The sequence below is a fragment of the Callionymus lyra genome, chromosome 9 (genome assembly GCF_982586985.1).
Source record: "Callionymus lyra chromosome 9, fCalLyr1.hap1.1, whole genome shotgun sequence".
Lineage (NCBI taxonomy): Eukaryota > Metazoa > Chordata > Actinopteri > Syngnathiformes > Callionymidae > Callionymus > Callionymus lyra.
The window spans coordinates 26,059,305-26,071,134 of NC_141826.1; the positions used below are offsets into that span (position 1 = coordinate 26,059,305).

Genomic DNA, 11,830 nt, shown 5'->3' on the forward strand with positions numbered 1-11,830 from the left:
TCCGGAGGAGGCTTCTGGGTAATTAGCAGGAGTTCACGGCTTTATTACGTGTAATTAACGGCGATCTGAAAGTGTCTCCGTCTGTCACGCCGACTCTGCTGCTCCGCGATTGGCCGTTCAGCTCCACTAACTCGATTTAACAAGACAGAGGGGCTGCTGTTGCATGATGGGACATGTGCAGGAGAAACACTTTTATCAGCGTCACCTGATACATCCACGGAAATCTGATTTTGAAGCCGTTTCTCATGGATCACAGCAGGAGTGTCAGGAGCTTCACTCAAGTTCTCATGGATCACGTCTCAAGAGAGGAAGATCTGAGCCGGAGCAGCTCCAGATGCTTGTTGTCGACAGAAGATCACGAATCATCAGAACCATCAGGAACGACGGCGATCCATGGAAGGAGGAGGAAGAAAACCCGCCAAAATAAACCTCATCGTCAAAATAAAACATCAAATAACATCGTAAAGAAACTGTCAGAATATAAAAGTGAAGAAAAAGAAAGAATATTTCTTTAAAGAAATGTGAGGAAATAGACAAAGAAAAAGTTGAACTTATATACAAATATGACATGAAAAACTGGGAAGAACCTGATAAATAGTACAAAAGAAGGTGAAGAAACCGCCGATATTTCAGAGAGAAAAAAACGTAATGAAATGATCAAAATAAAACAAAAAAAGGATAAACATTGTGAAGAAACTGCACAAAATGAACTCAACAACAAAAAGAAAGAGTGTTAAGAAACTGCTAAAATAAAACAAAAAATATCTAAAAAAGAAAAACAATGAGAACATTAACAAATAATGATTAAAAAAAATGTAATTAAAATTCCCAATTGAAAAGAAAAAAAATCAACAAATGTCTAAAAAAACTCAACATTGTAGCCTGAGTCTGATGATTCAATTTAATTTATTAGAATATTATGGATTATTGAGAAGAAAGTTCTGTGACAAGAGAAAGTGTCAGATTATTGCTTCAGTCTGGATTATAATCCGAGACTGAAGGAGGTCAGCGGAGGAGCAGAGGAGCAGGATAGATAGATCAAATAGATAAGACAGACAGATAACGTTTAAAGAGCGTCTTCATGAACACGACACGAGGATGAAGTTGGTTCAGAAACACTCGCAGCAGCTTCATCTCGTGAAGATGTTGTTTGCAAACAGATCTGCTGACGGAGCAGCTGTTGTGAGAGCGAACAACAAGACGAGAGCAGGAGCTGCTGGAGGTCACGAGGAGGCTCTTCTGAGATAAAGGACACGACGCAGGAGAAGAGCTCGGAGCAGGATTCATTGATCCTGGATAAAGAGTCCAGAAGACGGAGCTGCAGCGATGAAGGTGTAGAAAGAAGGTTAATTAAAGGTTTCAGCGCGAAACACTCTCCTTCATTACCTTCATTACTGCGTTCATTTCATCTCCTCTGTTCTGGAGAACACTTAATCTCCCATGATGCACCTCTGAACCTGAGGACCTGCCCGAGGCCACCTGAGGACCATGAGACCACCTCGACAAACGTGAGGACCGTGAGACCACCTTGACAAACGTGAGGACCATGAGACCACCTTGACAAGCGTGAGGATAATGAGACCACCTTGACAAACGTGAGGACCATGAGACCAATTTGACAAACGTGAGGACCATGAGACCACCTCGACAAACGTGAAGACCATGAGACCACCTTGACAAACGTGAGGACAATGAGACCACCTCGACAAGCGTGAGGACCATGAGACCACCTCGACAAACGTGAAGACCATGAGACCACCTTGACAAACGTGAGGACAATGAGACCACCTCGACAAGCGTGAGGACCATGAGACCACCTCGACAAACGTGAGGACCATGAGACCACCTCGACAAGCGTGGGGACCATGAGACCACCTCGACAAACGTGAGGACCATGAGACCAATTTGACAAACGTGAGGACCATGAGACCACCTTGACAAGCGTGAGGACCATGAGACCACCTCGACAAACGTGAGGACCATGAGACCAATTTGACAAACGTGAGGACCATGAGACCACCTCGACAAACGTGAGGACCATGAGACCAATTTGACAAACGTGAGGACCATGAGACCACCTTGACAAGCGTGAGGACCATGAGACCACCTTGACAAACGTGAGGACCATGAGACCAATTTGACAAACGTGAGGACCATGAGACCACCTCGACAAACGTGAGGACCATGAGACCACCTTGACAAACGTGAGGACCATGAGACCACCTCGACAAGCGTGAGGACCATGAGACCACCTCGACAAGCGTGAGGACCATGAGACCACCTTGACAAACGTGAGGACCATGAGACCACCTTGACAAGCCTCAGATCCAGCAGATCCTGCCTCTATCATGAGAAGAATTATGTTCGGTTCTCGCTTGATTTTCCGCCTGCAATCAGTGGATTAGACTTCAAAGTGAAAAAGATCAGCAGCTCCAGATACAACTAAACTGGAGCCAAAACACACGAGACAGTTCTGGAGATGAATGAACCGTTTGATACAGTTTCCTGAAGAATAGTATTTAAATCATAAATACAAGCTCAATTCGACCAAAACTAAATTATATGAAACGTGTGTATTTTCAAGAATACAATACATATCACGATACAGTGTCAATGATACGATATATAGTGATAGTGTAGCGTACTGGTGTTCTGATAGTGTAGTAACAAGTATATATGTCTAGTATTGTCCGGTACTTGACTCTGGTGTTGTGATAGTGTAGCAACAAGGATATATGTGTAGTATTGTACAGTACTTGACTCTGGTGTTGTGATAGTGTAGTAACAAGTATATATGTGTAGTATTGTCCAGTACTTGACTCTAGTGTTGTGATAGTGTAGCAACAAGGATATATGTGTAGTATTGTCCAGTACTTGACTCTGGTGTTGTGATACTGTATTAACAAGGACAAATGTGTAGTATTGTCCAGTACTTGACTCTGGTGTTCTGATAGTGTAGTAACAAGTATATATGTGTAGTATTGTCCAGTACTTGACTCTGGTGTTGTGATAGTGTAGTAACAAGTATATACTGTATGTGTAGTATTGTCCAATATTGTCCAAAGAATTGCAGTGAATATTTCCACATTAACTCTGAATTAAACCATGAAAGTATTTTATTTCAACCAAGAGAAGTATGTAAGTATTGAGACACAGCATCTGTGTCCACGAAGTACTTCACCAGCGTCACGTCCTCAGGGACACTCAGTCCGACGAGTCGAGCTCAGAGCTCAGGAGTTATGATCAAACCATCAAGTTTGTGTTGATATAGTTTGACGAATGGGATCAAAGTAATCATAATTATTTATTATGTTTATAAATTATTTTCTTCCTGCCGTTGTTTTCACGTCGAGATGATGGATGAACAAGGTCACTCTGAGCTCTGGTCCAGCAGACCTGAAGCACTTCTTTGATCAACAAACACATGCTGGACCCTCCAGGAGGTGCTGACGGGGCCAGAAAGTACCGGCTGGGCCAGAAAGTACCGACTGGGCCAGAAAGTACCGACTGGGCCAGAAAGTACCGGAACAAACGCAGAAACATCTTCGGGCCCGAGAGAGAGTGAGAAGAACTTTCTCAAAACTCCACACTTGAATAACGGTGTCGCACAGAAAGTCTTCCTCCAAATATATGGATGCAGTTTCGACACACACTAGATTCACCTGGAGATCCAAAGGAAATGATCAGTTTCTAGAAAATAGTTTAAGCAAAAGTAACAAGTGATTAATGGCTACGTTAAAATTCAATTAAGATCTTATTTGTTTGAGGTCAGAGAGAAACTAACTCGACTGATGATTCGCTTTTTCATTCAATACTTGTTTAAGTGATTTATTTTAGGTCTTGAGTTTCTTTTTATCCTCCAGTTTCTGAAGGAATATAAAGAACATTCAAAATATATATATTATTATTTTCAATAAAGTGCTTTGTATGATAATTGCATGGTTTTCCATGACTTAGTTGTACATAAAGTGTAAACTAAACAAAAATATAACAATTTTATCTTCATTTATATCACTTAATATTTTTCTTTCTGCTTTTTACCTTCTTTAATACATGTAAAGATGAAATGATTATTCATTATTTTACCTTCAGACACTTTCTTTATCCTTTGTTTTGTCTGAGCATCGCTCACTCTTCTGACCGGGTTTAACCAGGACGGGTAATTACGTTTTTTTCTAAATATTAGTCAAGAATAAACTATTAATACATCAAATATTTCTACATGATCGATTTAAAGTTTGACTGAGGCTAAGGAGGCTAAGGAGGGCCACACGAGAATACACAATCGTGTATCATTTAAGACACAATCGTGTATCATTTAAGACACAATAGTGTGTCATTTAAGACACAATAGTGTATCATTTAAGACACAATCGTGTGTCATTTACGACACAATCGTGTATCATTTAAGACACAATCGTGTATCATTTAAGACACAATAGTGTATCATTTAAGACACAATAGTGTATCACTTAAGACACAATAGTGGATCATTTAAGACACAATAGTGTATCATTTAAGACACAATAGTGTATCATTTAAGACACAATAGTGTATCATTTAAGACACAATAGTGTATCATTTAAGACACAATCGTGTGTCATTTAAGACACAATAGTGTGTCATTTAAGACACAATAGTGTATCATTTGAGACACAATCGTGTATCATTTAAGACACAATCGTGTATCATTTAAGACACAATAGTGTATCATTTAAGACACAATAGTGTATCACTTAAGACACAATAGTGTATCATTTAAGACACAATAGTGGATCATTTAAGACACAATAGTGTATCATTTAAGACACAATAGTGTATCATTTAAGACACAATAGTGTATCATTTAAGACACAATCGTGTGTCATTTACGACACAATCGTGTATCATTTAAGACACAATCGTGTATCATTTAAGACACAATAGTGTATCATTTAAGACACAATAGTGTATCACTTAAGACACAATAGTGTATCATTTAAGACACAATAGTGTATCACTTAAGACACAATAGTGTATCATTTAAGACACAATAGTGTATCATTTAAGACACAATAGTGTATCACTTAAGACACAATAGTGTATCATTTAAGACACAATAGTGGATCATTTAAGACACAATAGTGGATCATTTAAGACACAATAGTGGATCATTTAAGACACAATAGTGGATCATATAAGACACAATAGTGGATCATTTAAGACACAATAGTGTATCATTTAAGACACAATAGTGTACCATTTAAGACACAATAGTGTATCACTTAAGACACAATAGTGGATCATTTAAGACACAATAGTGGATCATATAAGAAACAATAGTGGATCATATAAGAAACAATAGTGGATCATTTAAGACACAATAGTGGATCATTTAAGACACAATAGTGGATCATTTAAGACACAATAGTGGATCATTTAAGACACAATAGTGGATCATTTAAGACACAATAGTGGATCATATAAGAAACAATAGTGTATCATTTAAGACACAATAGTGGATCATTTAAGACACAATAGTGGATCATATAAGAAACAATAGTGTATCACTTAAGACACAATAGTGTATAATTTAAGACACAATAGTGGATCATTTAAGACACAATAGTGGATCATTTAAGACACAATAGTGGATCATTTAAGACACAATAGTGGATCATTTAAGACACAATAGTGGATCATTTAAGACACAATAGTGGATCATATAAGACACAATAGTGGATCATTTAAGACACAATAGTGGATCATTTAAGACACAATAGTGGATCATTTAAGACACAATAGTGGATCATTTAAGACACAATAGTGTATCATTTAAGACACAATAGTGTATCACTTAAGACACAATAGTGTATCATTTAAGACACAATAGTGGATCATTTAAGACACAATAGTGGATCATTTAAGACACAATAGTGGATCATTTAAGACACAATAGTGGATCATATAAGACACAATAGTGGATCATTTAAGACACAATAGTGTATCATTTAAGACACAATAGTGTACCATTTAAGACACAATAGTGTATCACTTAAGACACAATAGTGGATCATTTAAGACACAATAGTGGATCATATAAGAAACAATAGTGGATCATATAAGAAACAATAGTGGATCATTTAAGACACAATAGTGGATCATTTAAGACACAATAGTGGATCATTTAAGACACAATAGTGGATCATTTAAGACACAATAGTGGATCATTTAAGACACAATAGTGGATCATATAAGAAACAATAGTGTATCATTTAAGACACAATAGTGGATCATTTAAGACACAATAGTGGATCATATAAGAAACAATAGTGTATCACTTAAGACACAATAGTGTATAATTTAAGACACAATAGTGGATCATTTAAGACACAATAGTGGATCATTTAAGACACAATAGTGGATCATTTAAGACACAATAGTGGATCATTTAAGACACAATAGTGGATCATTTAAGACACAATAGTGGATCATATAAGACACAATAGTGGATCATTTAAGACACAATAGTGGATCATTTAAGACACAATAGTGGATCATTTAAGACACAATAGTGGATCATTTAAGACACAATAGTGGATCATTTAAGAAACCGTCACAGTTTATGTTGGCGTCTAAACAAGCAGGAGCCGCTCTAGTAGAAGAACTCACATTTCTCCTTAAAACTCTTCACTGGCTGCCAGTTTCTTTCAGGATCATTTTAAAATTCTGGTTCTTACTTTCACATCTATTCATGGTCAGACCTTCCATCAGTGATCTGATCCAGACTTACACCCCAGCTCGGGCTCTGAGGTCCGTGGATCAGAATCTAATAAAAATATTACTGTCAGAGACTAGAGTCGGTAACTAGACACACTCACACCGTCTCGTCTCAGACGAGGAAGGAAACTTGTCGTCCTCGTGAAGAAAAGCTTCACCTGGTGACAGAGTCCCACAGGTGTGACTGGTCGTGGGTGGACCCGGGACGAGCGTTTGTGATGAGACTGGCAACCTGTCCAGGGTGTCCCCAGACATCAGCGCCCGCCAGCTCCGTCTGACAAGCAGCCGCTGATGAATATGTGGATCAGAATCAGCATAAGAACCAGCAGCAGCTCCAGGCCCTGAAGCCACAGCGAAATAAAGCTCATGTTTCCAGAGAAATTAATCTTTCTGAAGTAAAACGCAGCCTTTTTTCCCTCAGACCGTTGCTTAAAATAGAGACTTTTGTTTGCGGCTGGCACACCAGGGCGAGTGAGAGCGCGCTGGCGACGGCCGGACCGAAATGGATTGCCTTGCGACAAAACATTCCATTTTCAACTCCATTAGGCTCTCCTTACAGTCCTGACAGCGCCGAGCTTTCTGCCACCTCACATGACTGATCACAGGTGGAGGCGCAAACACAGGCTGCAGGAGAGACCGGCTCACACCGGCGTCTGGACCCCATGTTGGCTCTACATTCATTTAGGTGGATTTGTAAGTAGCATTTTTTAAATTAACGTTTTTTTTTTAAACACATGGAGTTTGATATTCCAACTCAAATTATTCTCACATACATTTTCTGCATTTCATCATTTTTAATTGACTCCAGTGTGTGTCCATGTCGTCACATGATCGTCACATGATTGGATGAAAGTTGATCCAGTAGCTCGGTGCTCTGTTGGTCATGTCTGGTGACTCTATTATACCAACTTTTATTGATTTTAAAAGACAAAAAATTAAACAATATTGGATTTAGAAAATGTATTTTTGAATTATTTCATTTAGAATATGAAACTATGTGTAAAAAAATAAATGTATTCATTTTATTATTAGATTTTTTAAATTATATATATAAATTTAAATTATGAATAAAACATGTAGGGAGTCACCTCACAGCAAGAAGGTTGCTGGTTCGCTTCCAGGCCGAACCCACTAGTGACCTTCCTGTGTGTAGTTAGTATGTTCTCCCCGTGTTATGTGGGTTTACTCCGGACACTCCGGTTTCCTCCCACAGTCCAAAAACATACAGAGGTTGATTGAGAACTTGAGGGAAATAGTCCGTAGGTATGAGTGTGTGTGTGAATGGTTGTCTGTCTTTGTGTGTCCTGAGACAGACTGGCGTCCTGTCCAGGGTGTCCCCTGCCTCTCGCCCTATGATACTGGGATAGACTCCAGTCTCCCCGCGACCCCCATAAGGGATAAAGCGATAGAAAATGAATTAATGAACAAACAATGTAAAAATAAATCATTAAAAAATTCAAAGTTTGTTCAATTCTCTGACAAGCTTCCACAGACTGAAGAGGAACATGAGCAGCAGTTTAAAGAAACTTGACGAGCGTCTCCAGCTTCTTCCTCCTCCTGCTCCATCCATCTGGACGTGAAAACGATGACTTAACAACACTGCAGACCAGCGGTGCGCCTGGCTGCCCATCGCCCTCCTCCTCTAATCTCAGCGTCCTTCTGGCCGCTCCGTCCTGACAGCGAGCCAGAGCGCCGGGTGACCTTCAACCACACCCAGAAGAAGGTCCGCCTCGGTGGCGTCCGGATGCGATAAACAGGGAAGGCCCTGAGAGTGGATCAGGAGGACAATGCCGCGCTGGGAAGAAAATGGAAAATCTCTGGACTGCAGGAGTCAGCCAAGCGCGGAGCTGCATCTGACAAGAACGATGACTCTCCATCCCTTCTTCCATCCCTTCTTCCCCAGCAGTCTGATTAGAGCTCGCTCTCAAATGAAGCCGACACACTCATCCAGAGAGCGAGTGTCAGGCTCTATGTGGAGATGAAGGAGCAGCGAACCCGGAGACGCTAATGTCTGACAAGACAGGGATGAATTCTTCAAGCAGGAGAAACACTTTGGTTTTTACACCAAATATCTTCTTCTTTTTTTCGCTCGAACAAGTTAAGTACTGAGGCTGGAACGAGACGATCCACGGACGTGTGACAGAGACACTGCAATACTTCAGTACGTCGGTCCAGATTTACACTAAAAGGACGAGAAGTTCTTCTGCTTTCTAGGGCTGAACGTTTTTTTTAAAAATTCAAACCGACATCTACATTTTTTAGCAACACTTTCGCTGATTCTAGTTGAAGTTGAAGTTCTTTCTCTCCAAGACACAGTAACTTCTCATCATGACCATGTTTTACACTCATTACTTTATAAAGTTGCTCTGAAATCTGGACGAACGAGAGGTTACGAGAGTCCATTGTGACGTAATAATGGCTTCACTCCTCCTCCAGCTGTGATCACGCTTTGTTTATACAACGAGTATTTTGGAGGTGGAGACCATTAATGACGTGCGGTGACAAACCTCCATGCTCGACCAATCACAGCAGAATGGGTGTGGTTATGATCAACAAGATTTAATCTCCAGAAAAACAGAGTGTTTTTAGTGGGCGGAGCTTAAGATCATTTTCTAGTGTCAATATTTCAATGAAAATAGAGTTTTGTACAAACACACCCTGATGATACAATAGAGTCACACATCACAACAAAACACACACACACACTGATGATACAATAGAGTCACACATCACAACAACACACACACACTGATGATACAATAGAGTCACACATCACAACAACACACACACACTGATGATACAATAGAGTCACACATCACAACAACACACACACACTGATGATACAATAGAGTCACACATCACAGCAACAACACAAACACTGATGATACACTAGAGTCACACATCACAACAACACACACACACACTGATGATACAATAGAGTCACACATCACAACAACACACACACTGATGATACAATAGAGTCACACATCACAACAACACACACACTGATGATACAATAGAGTCACACATCACAACAACACACACACTGATGATACAATAGAGTCACACATCACAGCAACAACACACACACTGATGATACAATAGAGTCACACATCAGAACAACACACACACACTGATGATACAATAGAGTCACACACACACACACACACTGATGATACAATAGAGTCACACATCACAACAACACACACTGGTGATACAATAGAGTCACACACACACACTGATGATACAATAGAGTCACACATCACAACAACACACACTGGTGATACAATAGAGTCACACATCACAACAACACACACTGGTGATACAATAGAGTCACACACACACACACACTGATGATACAATAGAGTCACACATCACAACAACACACACTGGTGATACAATAGAGTCACACATCACAACACACACACTGGTGATACAATAGAGTCACACATCACAACACACACACTGATGATACAATAGAGTCACACATCACAACAACACACACTGGTGATACAATAGAGTCACACATCACAACAACACACACTGGTGATACAATAGAGTCACACATCACAACACACACACTGATGATACAATAGAGTCACACATCACAACAACACACACTGGTGATACAATAGAGTCACACACACACACACACAGATGATACAATAGAGTCACACATCACAACAACACACACTGGTGATACAATAGAGTCACACATCACAACAACACACACTGGTGATACAATAGAGTCACACACACCCACACACACACTGATGATACAATAGAGTCACACATCACAACTATGGAAAAAAAGGAAAATAAAATAAAAATCCTAATGTTTTCCTCAAATATTTCAGGTAAATATATATAAAAAATACTAAAAGACACACTTGAGATCGTTCTCTGCTGCAACAACACAAGTTTGTGTCTAAACAAAAACATCGACTTATTCATCACATACAAACTAATGTTTCCGAAGCGTCAACCTTGACTGGAGAGGATTAAGGTTCAAGGTTCAAGGTGTTTCTCAGGTGATGTACTTCACTGTGTTCATCCATTTTTAAACTCTTATATATTCATAGTATAGTATAGTAAAAACTATAGTGAAATATTTAAACACCCAAAAAGATTCAAAATATCAATTCGAAAAGCAAAATTTGAATTGTTTTTTGTTAGTAAGTAAGTCATAGTTATTTGTAAAGATCTTTCTAGACCAGGGTCACAAAGCGCTTGAACCATCAAAACAATATCAGCCATGGAGACACACGAGTACCCGGAGGAAACTCATGTGTTACAAAAGCTTTGACTACATAAGTCTCAGGAGTAAACGATAAATAAAAGTTTATCTCCGGGATCATTGAAATCTTGAGTCTCATAACTGAAGACGTTCAAATATTCATGCGCCTCAAAGAGAGAGAGAGAGAGAGAGAGAGAGAGAGAGAGAGAGAGAGAGAGAGAGAGAGAGAGAGAGAGAGAGAGAGAGAGAGAGAGAGAGAGAGAGAGAGAGAGAGAGTGGGAGAAAGAGGGTGAGAGAGAGAGAGAGAGAGAGAGAGAGAGAGAGAGAGAGAAAGAGAGAGGGAGAGAGAGGGAGAGAAAGAGGGAGAGAGAGAGCGCAGAGAGAGAGGGAGAGGGAGAGAGAGGGGGAGAGAGAGAGAGAGAGGGAGAGAGGGGAGAGAGAGGGAGAGAGAGAGAGAGCGAGGGGGAGAGAGAGAGAGGGAGAGAGGGAAGAGAGAGGGAGAGGGAGAAAGAGGGAGAGAGAGCAGGAGAGAGAGAGGGGGAGAGAGGGAGGACCGCTGGGGGAGAGTGGGAGGTCTCGGGTTGGATGTTCGTTGCCTACAAATGATCGAGACTTTTTTCCAGTCCTTCTTCCTTCTCCTCCAGGCTTGATCTCCAGCATCGACGCTTCACTTCCGAGCTTCTCCGGCAGCGACGCTCTCTGACCCGCTGCAGAGACGCGCCGCAGCGGGGGGGCCAGGGACCGAGTCACGGACCGAGTCACGGACCGAGCCACGGATCCCTGCGACACCAACTATGATCCGAGGACTGTGGAGACCCCGCTGGTGACGGAGAC

The 11,830-nt window shown here is 40.5% G+C and overlaps 1 protein-coding gene across 1 annotated transcript in view; it reads right to left on the reverse strand.

Moving 5' to 3' along the window:
- Positions 1–11,830, reverse strand: part of mrpl11 (mitochondrial ribosomal protein L11) — a 110,699-nt gene that overhangs the window by 29,190 nt on the left and 69,679 nt on the right. The window lies entirely within an intron of this gene.